Genomic DNA, 12,777 nt, shown 5'->3' on the forward strand with positions numbered 1-12,777 from the left:
AAATGTACAAACATGCACACATACACATATAGCTATTTTCCTCCTCCAGGGGATCTGTCCGACCCAGGGATCAAACCCATGTCTCCGCATGTCTCCTGCTGAACCATCACACACACATACACACACACAAGTTCAGTTCAGTTGCTCAGTCATGTCTGACTCTTTGCGAACCCATGGACTGTAGCACACCAGGCTTCCCTGTCGTTCATCAACTCCTGCAGTTTGCTCAAACTATGTCCATTGAGTTGGTGTTGCCATGTACCTCTATACATACACATCTTTATACATAAAAGGTCCATAAGGCAACAGGTATAAAGATCCTCATGGCAGCACTGTGAATGAAAAACACAAGTTATAGACAATCAAGGGGACTTTTCCTGTGGGAATGGGTAAGCAGAATGGGATGGCTGGCTGCATGGAACACTGTACGGCAATCAAAAACAATGAACAAATAAGATGTACATAAAACAGTGGAGATAAATTTTCAAAGCTGACATTGAAACTGCACAATAACAAATTGAGTTCTAAACACAAAACATTCAGGTGAATTAAAACCATTACTAGTGAGTTTCTTTGAAAAAGAAAAAATGCAATCGAAATGAAGGGAAAAAAATAATGAATATAACATGTAGGAACTTTTCACAAACTGAGGATGATAACACAATATAAAGTATTTGACGCCTTCTGAATCATAGGCCCAAATTTTACAAACTAAATTTCTAAATTATTTTGAAATTAACTTTAATCTTTTCCAGTGATAAATATCATGGTAATAATATTAGCAACTGTACTTTTCTAATAAATCTTACCAATTTGAGGTTTTTTTAAATGACTGTACTACCTTTCACATCTAAACTGCACAGTACTAAAAATGTAAAAAGCTGAGTTGACAGAGATTCATATTAGCTTGCTAGAAAGGGTACATTTAGCCTAAGAGAACAGTTCCTTTATGGTCTCAGAAAACATTTACGTTACTTGTATCATTTCCTTGACCTCCTAACAGGAAATCTGAAATATCTGGTAACTGATCTCTGATTTTTCGCAGAGTATGTGAGCTCCAACATGCTCAAAAAGTTATCACAAAATCGGCCAAGGACTGATGCCAAGAATAGCCTTGCTATTAAAAGTACCTGGTTATTCAAAAGGGGTGGGAAAATCCATTTCAATATTACTCTTTGAAAACACCAAAGCCTTTTCAGAGTTTCTGAGACAAGATGGTATTAAGCATGAAGCAGAGTCAAGGAGAGGAACAGCCCAGGTCACGTGTCATGGGGTGTCACACTGCAGGGCAACGTTTCAGGGCCCATGCCTTGTCAGATTCCACACGGTGTCCGGCATTCAGGGACTTGGGGCCCTAGTGTGTAAGCATGAGCCCCTGAAATGATTTAAGTTGGCAACCACAGCAACATAATTAATGCTCTGTCTTTTAATGTCAGTATTATTCATTTTTATGTAGATTGGTGGTAACTTCTGCCACACCAACAGATTCTCATTATGTCTGCTTAAGCACATAAAAATCAAATTAATTCATGTTTGCTTTCTTCCTATCTGCCCTTAATTCCTGCAGAGAAGAAACACAGAAGCAGAAGGTTCCAGGGTTTATTACTGTGCTGAGTCACTAAATAATACAGGATTGAAATGCTGATCCTAAATTACTCACGATTCTAACCATGCCCTCCAAAGTTTATACCCAGAATTGGGGTCAAATGTAGCCTGTGACCCTCCCCAACATATGTATCATAACAGATTTCCATTTCTAGGATACTGATTTTAAATATGGATTCAAACCTGTCCCTGCTGAACACTTAGAAAGGAAACAAGTTCTTTAGCTTTTACTACAATTGAGAAAGAACTTCCAGAGACAAGTCTGATTTCAAATAAAATCAGAGCAGCTCAGAATTTTCCAGGGTGGAGAGTGATCACCTGTGTTCTAATTACAGGAGCTTTGATCTGTACTTGGCTTATGGTTCTACCTGGTGTTGGAGTAGCCATCAAAACTGGAAATATGAATTCACAGAATAAAGTAATTTTTTGCACTTCCCTTCAGGAGAGTTTTGCCTAATAAAATGACCTACAGTAAAGATAAACGCATTCAAAGATGACATGCAGATTTCATCTCAGCAGGGACTCAGTGTGCCGAGCAATGCTGAGAAGAATCAGAAGGGTAAATCGGGCCCTGCCAGAAAGACAGATCCACTGGTAAAGAATCCGCCTGCAATGCAGGACACCTGGGTTCGATCCCTGGGTTGGGAAGATCTGCTGGAGAAAGGAAAGGCTACCCACTCCAGTATTCAGGCCTGGAGAATTCCATGAATTGTACAGTCTATGGGTCGCAAAGAGTCAGACAGGACTGAGCGACTTTCACTTCCTTGAGCACAGAGAAAGAGGAAATACTTGTAGCATTAATCTAGGATTAAGGCTTTCCAATTGCTGGGTTTAAAATGAGTCTTTGAGACTCACTCTTAAAGTTTTTCTTGGCAACAATACAAACCAGGTGCATTCTATAATGAGTATTTATTGTGGAAGACCATTAATATGAAAGGAGAAGAGAAGGAAACTGAGAAGGCGGGAGCACACTGCAACAGACAAGGCTACCCCAGAAACAACTGCTCAAGAAAATGCTATATCATTTCAAACTTCGTGTGTTTTCAATTGTCCAACTCAAACATGCAACCACATCACTTAGTGGATCAGTCAATTCTGTTTCCTATTAAGGGAGAAAAACAGAGCTCTTTCCAAAGAGAAAGCTGAACACTTTTCTTAAAATGTTTAAGCCAGAAGTAACAGTAGTCAGACCATTAAAAACCTCACTCAAATAGGTTGACCACTATGAATACAATCTCATGATATAAAAATTTCAGGTACTAAAATGTGTTCTTCAAATATGATTTCGTTTCTCTAAAACTTTACTTTCTCCATGATGAAGAAAAATCCTTTCCAACTCTAATGATAACACATGCAACCTTGAAGCTAAATGAAAACTTAAGAAATAAAACTAAGTACATTTACAGCTCTCTAATATTAAACACATTAATGAGAAAATTAATATTCACATGGTTCTTTCTGAAGAGCATATTTCCTCCAAAACACAGAGGATTTGCTTCCTGAAAACACAATGAATATATATATGAAGTGAGTATTCAAATATTAAATATGTCTCACTTCTTCTAGGCAAGTATTTGGACAGTCCAATGGACATAGAAGAGAGTAAAGAATCATTGGTTCTTCCTTTAACTTCTACTGACAGCACTGAAAGTTCCCTGACAGTACCTCTGTTTATCCCACAATAGCAAGACTGAAAATCAACTACAAGTGGGCAAATATCTGAATTCTGTAGGCTTCATCTCAGTATGTATAGATCTTTCATTCAGATAAATGCCAAAGCTTGGAAAAGATTCTCCAAGATTCACTTAAGACACTTGCGTTCTGGGGATTAACGTGCAGTGTATGACAAAGAAATGGATGAACTAGTAAACTATGGCAAGCAAATGTTATTTAAAGAACCACCTACATCCTGAGAAGATGAAAGTTCAATCTGGGAAATTAAGTGTGGAAGGCAGACAAAGAATCCTGAGGACTGAACAAACAGAATCAAAAGACAGAAGGGGAAGCAATCCTAAAAGAACTAATCAGTCACCAGACAAGTGCTTGGACAGAAGATTCTAATCTGGCTCCTGGAAAGTACACGGAAAGACTATTTAAAGGAGCAGAAATTAATCTTTGAGTCCTGGATTCACAGGGGTAATGGCCATATGATCAGAGGCAAGCCCCTATACTTCTCTAACCTCAGTTGACCCTAATGAAGTAGACATGCCCAGCTTAGCTCTCCTTGAGTAACATATACATGACTGTAACATATACTATACGGGTCATTGCAGTCAGATTGCCAAAATCCTCTTCAAATGATTACATCTGATTTTCAATTATGTATAGAGAAGGCAAGGGCAACCCACCCCAGTACTCTTGCCTGGAGAGTCCCATGGACGGAGGAGCCTGGTAGGCTGCAGTCCATGGGGTGCAAAGAGTCGGACAGACTGAGTGACTTCACTTTCACTTTCCAATTTCATGCACTGGAGAAGGAAAAGGCAACCCACTCCAGTGTTCTTGCCTGGAGAATCCCAGGGATGGGAGCCTGGTGGGTTGCCGTCTATGGGGTCGCACAGAGTCGGACCTGACTGATGTGACTTAGCAGTAGCAGCATAGTACAGCTACCTTTTGAGCAGGGAGGAGTCTTTTCCTTTAAGGAAAAAAAAAAAAAAAAGCAGCTTCTTTGAGGTCTTCCTAGTGCTGATAAAAGCCCTTCCTTCATCAAAGTGCAGGGAAAGGTAGACGGCGGGAACCAAATGTACAATTTTCCACCCATTTACAACTTTGCTCTTGAGCATCAAAAAGAAAGTCTTTCGGATTAAAATCAAAGATCACTTTATACTTTGGTAATATTTAACAATCTACTTGCTTGAGATGAAAACCAAGTATAAAATTAGGAGGTTGATTTTTGTCAACTACAAATACATACATATGTGAAATGCCTATATATATATATATATATATACATACACACACATATACATATATTTAAATGCCAACTATACGCATATATATGCCTTTCCTGGCTTTTACAGACTGGATTTACACCTTTGTAAACCACCTAGGGGCTGGCTTTTTTAAAAGACTACAGTAAATTCTGAGTAACAATTTAAAGGCAGTGGAAACCCCAGCTGTATGCTTGGGGATTATGTAGGAGTTAGAAAGCTGACCACCAAACTAGGTAGATATGAGCCGCAGGCCTGTGGGCATCTGACAGGAAGGTCTTAAATCCTCTAAAAGAGGCAATCTATAGTCATGCTGCAAACAGCAAAATACTGTATCACAGTAGGTCTCAAAGGATCCTGGGAGGCTGCATCAGCACTGCCCACATTTGCTTGGGCCTGCAGGGAGATGGTTAGTCAAACGACATTTAAAAAAAACACACAGCGGAAACCACAGGCCCTGCTTTCAGAGGCAGAAAACAGAGGGTGTTTGCACTTCTTTCTCTTGGCACAATATTTTTTCTTTTCATGAGACTTTCACAAGTCTCTTGAATCCTGCGGTGGTGGGGGGGGGGGGGTAAGGGGGAAAAAAAAACAAAAAACAACTACTCAGCTCCTTCTGAATGGAGACTTAAAATCACAGCAGGGCCCACTTTCAAGTGGCAGGGACTGGCAGGTCTGAGGCTGAGGAAGAGTCCCACTGCTGCACTTGGGTGTTGAAGACGAGGAAGAACAGAATGAGGTTCTGCCGGGGCGGAGGCAGAGAGCAGCCCAGGCTGGATCTGTCCTGGGTATGGGGGACAAAAATATCCAAAGCTCATCAGATTCTCTCAGCACCAGCAGGGGAAACTGAACACCCAGATGTGAAAAAGACTATTTACAGAAGCTGCTCTTCCTGCCAGTACCTGAATGACAGCCATCTTTCCAGATGACAAGTTTAAGTCAGTCCAGAAATGTGAGAAGACAGAACACATACACATAAAAAGGAAACAGGGTGGCAGAGGGCCTTCAGATTTTAATGACATGCTTCCTGTTAATAAAATATAAAAATAATTGAGCCAGTGCAGGGCTGCCATATGACCCAACCGGAAGGCCATGGACTTCATTGCTGAAACCAGAGAATATTCATTGCTGTAATTCGGTGTGACTTGCTGATGGTGCGTTAACAAAAACACCTACCTCATTCAACCTAAGGATATGACCAAGAAAAGTAGCTCTTTCCGGTGGAAAAGGAGAGCTGAGCTCGGGGTCAACCATGCTGCTTGCTAAGGAGGTGGAGGGTCCTTTTTGTCCACAAGGAAGAGTGCAAGTGGCACCATTAAAAGATTTATGTCTACTTTGTTCACTGATAGGTGCAAAATACAAAAAACACACCAGGCATGTATTACACACTCAAAAAAGATTTCCCGATAAGGAAGAAAACCCCACTGGGACAGAGCAGTAAGTTAATGATGACTTAGCACTCGCTATGTGTTAATACTCATAACATATGAGCAATGTCTTAACTACTATGGTCCTTACAAATTTGTGATATGATTCCTTACACATTCTACAACTCACATCCTTATCTCCCTGAAATCAGGACCGATTCTAGAACTGACGGAATCCTTAGCAACATGTGCTTAGTGGCTCAGTCGTGTCCGACTCTTAGCGACCCATGGACTGTAGCCTGCCAGGCTCCTCTGTACATGGAATTTTTCAGACAAGAACACTGGAGTGGGTTGCCATTTTCTTCTCCAGGGGATCTTCCCAACCCAGGGATTGAACTTGGGTCTCCTACGCTGAAGGTGGATTCTTCACCATCTGAGTTACCAGGGAAAGCCATCCACTGCAATGTCATAGGTAAATTAGTAGTGAGATTTCTTTCTTAGTGGTACATAAAAGAGTGGTTACGTTTTAAAAACAGTGAATAAATGTAAGTATAGTTAATGACTAATTTGATGAAACAGTAAAAGGATTAGTAAATCCCAAGGTACAGGTTATAGAAACTAAGGCTCCATGAATTTAAGTTTGCTCCCTTAGATCTAGACATGTCCAGGCATGTACTCCTCTGCACTATGCTTCTCAGCGCTGCAGTATTAACACATTATTGACCAGAGATACATTAATACCTCTTCTGTTTTCCAAATGTTATTGACCAGAGTGTTTCAATATCCACTTACACCCATTGCAGGCCACAGGTATTAGATCAATGGAAATAAGCATAGTGCAAAACTCACCAGTCAATAATGAGTCAACAGCCACACTATGGAAAGCTGTTCTTTGTCTATTCTCTGACCACATGCTTCCTTCCAAGCAGGCACAAAGATTCTCCAAAGCTACCCTGACAGCCATGCCATCTTTCTCAGTTCTAATCAGCCCACGAGAAAACACAGGGAGGCTCTCTCTAGACCTCCAGAGCAAGCTCACAGGTCTACATGTGGTGGGCCTCATGGTGGGAGAGATAAGGACAACTCCTACTGGGTGATAACCAACCAACCAGTGTCAACCTGTTCAGTCTTTCCAAGCCAAGCTGATAGAAGAATACAGTACCTTGTTATCTACTTTGCTCTACATTTTTCACTTTTTATTTTGCATTGGGATATAGCTGATTAACAATGTTGTGACAGGTTCAGGTGAACAATGAAGGGACTCAGCCACACATACACATGTATCCACTCTCCCCCATCTCCCTTCCCATCCAGGCTGCCACATGACATTTGGGCAGAGCTCTCTGGGCCCTACAGTAGCTCCTTATTAGCTGTCCTTTTTAAATATAGTAGTGTGTACATGACCATCCAAACTACGTCACTATCCCTGCAATTTGCTCTTTATTGCCATGTTTCATCACAAGAGAAAAGTCTCCAATGAGAAAAAAAAAGGCATTAAAATTGGGTGATCACAACTATGACAAAATATTATTTTTAAATGTCATTTTTTATTAAGTAGATTCTTTTTGCTCTTTTAATGAAGCAAATATCTGGCAATGATATCCATGTTAAAACATAAAAGAAAGAGAAGGTATTCTAGCAAAGTGGACCCTGAATTTGTCTAAAACAGGATGGTTCAGACCCTAGTAGCAGGTGGTCACCGTGGGAGAACAGGTGGCAAACTGGTCTATCTGCAAGACAGTGTGAAAAGTCTCTAAGCTTCCTGGACTGAAGATTCTGGGCTGCTATTCACACTTACTGCAGTCTCAATGGACAGTGCAACAGGAGACCATTTCTCTGCAGGCTGAGAGGTCTCCAGTAGAAACTGGGGAGCACATAGACTGTACACCTACCCTGCAGATTTACCTTCTGCAAGGGCGCTCAAGCACTACTTTCTAATGTTTTCTTCCTTCTAATTCTACCTGATCAAAATACATACCACATCCAGAGGGAGCAACTGATAACACTTTCCTAACCTCAGCTATCAATAGAGACATCCATTGATTGGACAGCCATGTGATAACATTTTTGACAAGAAAAGTCAGAAATAGAGGCAGCTCTTCACTTACCAATCCAACCTTCATGCTCACTGGCCTATAAACACAATGTGAAAACAATCCATACAATAGCATCACTCTCTGTGGTTTCCATCTGTACTGACAACTGCAAACACACATCCCCCATATTCAAAATATAATTCAAGAGAAAGTATTATAAAAATGTAAAATATACACATAGATACATTTGTTGGTTCCTGGGTTTAACAATATTTCAAGGCAGACCAATCCAACCCCTGAGATCCACATGCTCTTACTTTGTACTTCTATAAAGGATCATTGCATTTATCAGCAGATATGCCTTCTTGGCAATGTGGAACACTTAATATGCACCAAGCCTCCAAAGAAGAAATTTCTATGCTTATTTCCATTGATCTTCAAAACACTTCTGTGAGATAATTACTGGTAGCCTTCCCAGATTAAAGAGGAGGTAAAGGATGCTTGGTGAGGTGAAATCTCTTGGGACTAGCCAGTCCAATCTCAAAGCAAGTATTCTATACTGCCACCTACATTTCTTTTTAAAACTACAGGACATGAATATAGAGACAAATGTCTAAAACAATGTGTTCTGAATTCCTACGGATACTCCTGTCTAACCTGTCTGACATCTGGTGTAACCTCAACAACTCTGCCAGCAATTTTGGGGGTGGAAAATGAGTTTACAATCTGTAAATCCCAGATGTAACTTCTGCTCCTCTGCACTGATGGGCTTCCACTGCCTTACTATGAGAGAAAGGGGTGGTGTGGGGAAAGTGCTGGGGCATATGTACAGGGGAGCACTTTCAAGCTCTCATGCCAGGATGAATGAATGATAGGAGAACACAGCTTGCATCAGGGGACGGGACCAAGAGTGTCTCTGCCAACACTGCAGAGACGCTGCACCCGTTTATAGACTTCTAGCAGATCCACAGTTGTGTCTGTGACAGGGGGAGCAAGCCTTTAACTGAGAGACTGGGGGAGGGAGGATGAACATCACAGCAACAACGGAAGAAGTCATTTATTTTTCCAATTAAATTCTCAAATTGGTGGGAGTGGCCTATTAAAAATACACAACAAACCAAAAGGGAAAATGCGGATTTTAGAGGTTGGCATCAGCATTATTTTTTAATGACAAAACAAATAAAGGAAGACATTACCACCCTAGCCTGTTTCCTTGATGTCTCCAAACTTTGGGTTCTGGCCACCATGATACCATGTCATTGGATACTTGTAATTTGAGCTGATGCACTTGACAAGACTATTTGTGTTTAAAACTGTGTTAGAAAAATCACATTTCTTTTAAAATGCATGTATAGAACAATTTCTATTTGCAAAGCGCTTCCAGTTTGTGTGTGTCTTTGTTTATTTTTTTTTTTTAAGTAATTCTTTACAACAACCATGTAAAGTAGGTGGAAATTTTTATCCCTCATGCCTCCTCTTTCAAAAAGCTAGTTACAAAAGGGACTTCCCTAGTGGTCCAGTGGCTGAGACTTCATGCTCCCAAAGGAGGGGGCATGAGTTCAACCCCTGGTCAGGGAATGTGATCTCACGTGCTGAAACTAAGAACCAGTGAAGCCAAATAAATAATTTAGAAAAAGAAAGGTACAAAAAGGTTAAGCAGTTTTCCTAGGATTGCACACAAAATTGGTAATGGAACTTATGAAGCTATGACAGCTGCTAAATGTCTAATGATGATGTCATCCCAGTGGTTCTCATTCTCCTTCTTTTAATTTTCTTTCATAATTTTTTGGGATCTTTGTCTCAAGTAGTATATGTAGCATCCTGGGCCCTCCTCCAAACCTTCCTCCTAAAGAATCCAGCAAGCAGATTCTGAAAATCTGTTCATGGAACAGGTGTTCCCCAGATGAGTCTGCAGGGCAACCTAGTGGGGGAACCACTGTTGGGGGTTCTTTCGGAAGGCTCACCCCTTCATCCTGCAAAGCAGCTGAGAACAATCAGCACCATTATAATCAAGTTGTGTGTGCATGCGAGGTCATTTCAGTCGTGTCTGACTCTTCACCACCCTGTGGGCTGTAGCCCACCAGGCTTCTCTGTCCCTAGGACTTTCCAGGCAAGAATACTGGAGTGGGTTACCAGGCCCTCCTCCAGGGGCTCTTCCCAGCCCAGATTTTGAACCTGCGTCTCTTATGGCTCCTGCATTGGCAGGCGGGTTCTTTACCACTAGCACCACACCTCCACTTTGAGACCTTGCCAAAGCAGAAACGGGCAGCTCCCTCTCAAGAAGCAAAGGCATTCGAAATCGCTTTCAAGTCACATGCGTTCAACACGCTCCCTCTCAAAACAGCTGTTTCAAGTATTTTGGCTTTTATCCGGAAATAATGTCCCTTAGGAGCCTCTGACCTGATAAAAGGAGCAATTACATTTCAGCCTTCATTCTGTGACCACCTCTCCTATTCATTCTTCCTCCCTGCTAGAATTATTCAGATTCCACACATAGCAAGCACAGTGTGACCAGAACTCAGCACCGTTTCAAGTGAGCATACAAGGCTCCTTAACCAGGCAGCACAAGCGACTTCCATTATTTCATTAAACCTACCCTCTGAGAGATGCCCCACTTCACAGATTTTTAAAAATAGTAGGAGGCTAAACAAGTTGCCCCAGGACATACCAATACTAATTCCCAGGTTTCAGGTTCAAACCGAAACCCAGAAACAACACAAACACTTTTTCTTTATTGTTGCTTGTTAAACTTCTCTTTTGAGTCTTTCTTCCTCTGTATTTAATTATTTCAGCAGCAAGGGAACATTAAAAAAAAAAAAAAGTGTCCTTTCCACTTAAAAGTTTTTCCCCATAAGCTTCAGCCGCTGAGAAAAAGAGAAACCATGGAAAAATCACATAGTGAAGAGGTGCAATGACTGGAAGAAACAACGCCGTGAAACCTGTCACACCCATTTTCACGGTCAAATCAGAAAGGCTCGCTTCAAGTATGAACTCAGATGATTCAGATGTCTCAAGCTAACTGTAACCCCTTCAACTTTTCTGGCTTGGACTATCTGAAGCGTAACTTGAATAAATATGACAAGAGAAACAAAGATAAAGTCAGAAAAAGATGAAGACAGAATTAGAAGAGGCACAAAGGCGAACAACGAAGCAAGTGTACCTCTGTGCAACGCTGATGAAGATGCAGGCTTCGTGACTTTCCTTTCTGAAGCCTGATGTCATGAAAATAAGTGTGAAACTAAATATCAAAAAAAAAAAAAAAAATATATATATATATATATATATATATAGGCCATGGAATCAACTTAAACCAAAAAAAAAAAAAAAAATCGTGTGATCATATTCATTGCCATAGAAAAGGCATGACAAAATTGAATGTGCATTTATGATAAAAACTCAGGAACTGAGAAATGGAGGGAAATTACCCCAATGTAATACAGAGCATATACCAAAAAATAAGGGAGTTCGGCTAACATATACTTAAGGATGAAGAACTGAACATATTTATTCTAAGACTGAGACCAAGGCAATGCAAGGTAATGCAAGTTCCAGCTGCTAAAATATCATGGTACCAAGTTCTAGCTGCCAAAATAAGGCAGAAAAAAAAGAAGGAAAGACAGAAAGAACGTGAAGAAAGAAAACTATCTCCATCTGAAGATGAGATGACTGTCCATATAGAAAAGCCCCAAGATTGTACAAAAGAAGACATCCTAGAAATAAATGAATTCAGTAAGGTTTCGGGGGGGGGGGGGGGGCGGAAATTAGCATAGAAAAATACAACATAGTTCTATATACTAACACTGAGCAAACAGAAATGCACATAATACCATTTACAATTATCCCAAAGTAAATAAAATACTTAGGTACACTCTGGACAAAATATGTACAGGGTCTGTGTGCTAACAATACCAATGGCCCTGAAAGAAATCACAGAAAACCTAACCAAATGGAGACACACTGTGTTCACAGACTGTATGACACGACATTGTAAAAATGTCAATTCTCCGCACACTGATCTATAGTGCTAATGAAATCCCTATAAAACTCCCAGCAAAGTTTTTGCAGACATAAACAAGCTTATTGTAACATTTATATGGAAAGGCACAAGCCCTAGAAGAGCTAAAAAAAAGTCTTGACAAAGAAGAATAAAAAGTGAAGAATCACTCCGCCTGATATTAAGACTTACGATAGAGTCACAGTGATCAAGACTGTGTGGCACTGGGGAAAGACAGATGCATGCATCAATGGAACAGAAGAGAGGACCCAGAAACAGACCCACAGAAATACATTCGACTCCTTTTAACAAAGACGTAGGATTAAGGAAGTATATGGTGTTTTCAGATGCATTATGTGCTGTAGCTAGACACCTACTGGCAAAAAAAAAAAAGCACACTGACCTAAACCCCTCATCTTACACAAAATTTCATTTAAAATGGATCACAAGCCTAAAGGTAAAATGCTAAAACTTTTAAGAAAACCTTTGGGATCGAGGACTAAACAAAGAGTTAGTGGACTTGAAATGAAAAGTATGATCCATAAAAGAAAAAGCTGACATACTAGAGCTAATCAAGATTAATAAAAACGTATGTTCTATGAAGGAAAACCCATACAAAGGGGATAAAAAGCCAAGATACAGACTGGGGAAAATATTTACAAATCACACATCCAACAAAGGACTAATATTTAGAATACACAAAGAACTCTCAAAATTCAAAGTAAAAAGAAAAAAAAAAAGGCCAATTAGAAAAGAAATTGGGAAGAAGATATGAAAAGATATTGCAGTGAAGACACCACTCAGATTGGAAGACAAGCACAGCAAATGATGACCCACATCATCTGCCA

General features: G+C 40.3%; 1 protein-coding gene across 5 annotated transcripts in view; it reads right to left on the reverse strand.

Annotated features, from left to right (window-relative positions):
- PTPRG (protein tyrosine phosphatase receptor type G) overlaps nt 1–12,777 on the reverse strand; it is a 759,790-nt gene that overhangs the window by 411,858 nt on the left and 335,155 nt on the right. The gene's annotated exons all lie outside the window — the stretch shown is intronic.

This window comes from Dama dama, chromosome 24, assembly GCF_033118175.1.
Source record: "Dama dama isolate Ldn47 chromosome 24, ASM3311817v1, whole genome shotgun sequence".
NCBI classification, from domain to species: Eukaryota; Metazoa; Chordata; class Mammalia; order Artiodactyla; family Cervidae; genus Dama; species Dama dama.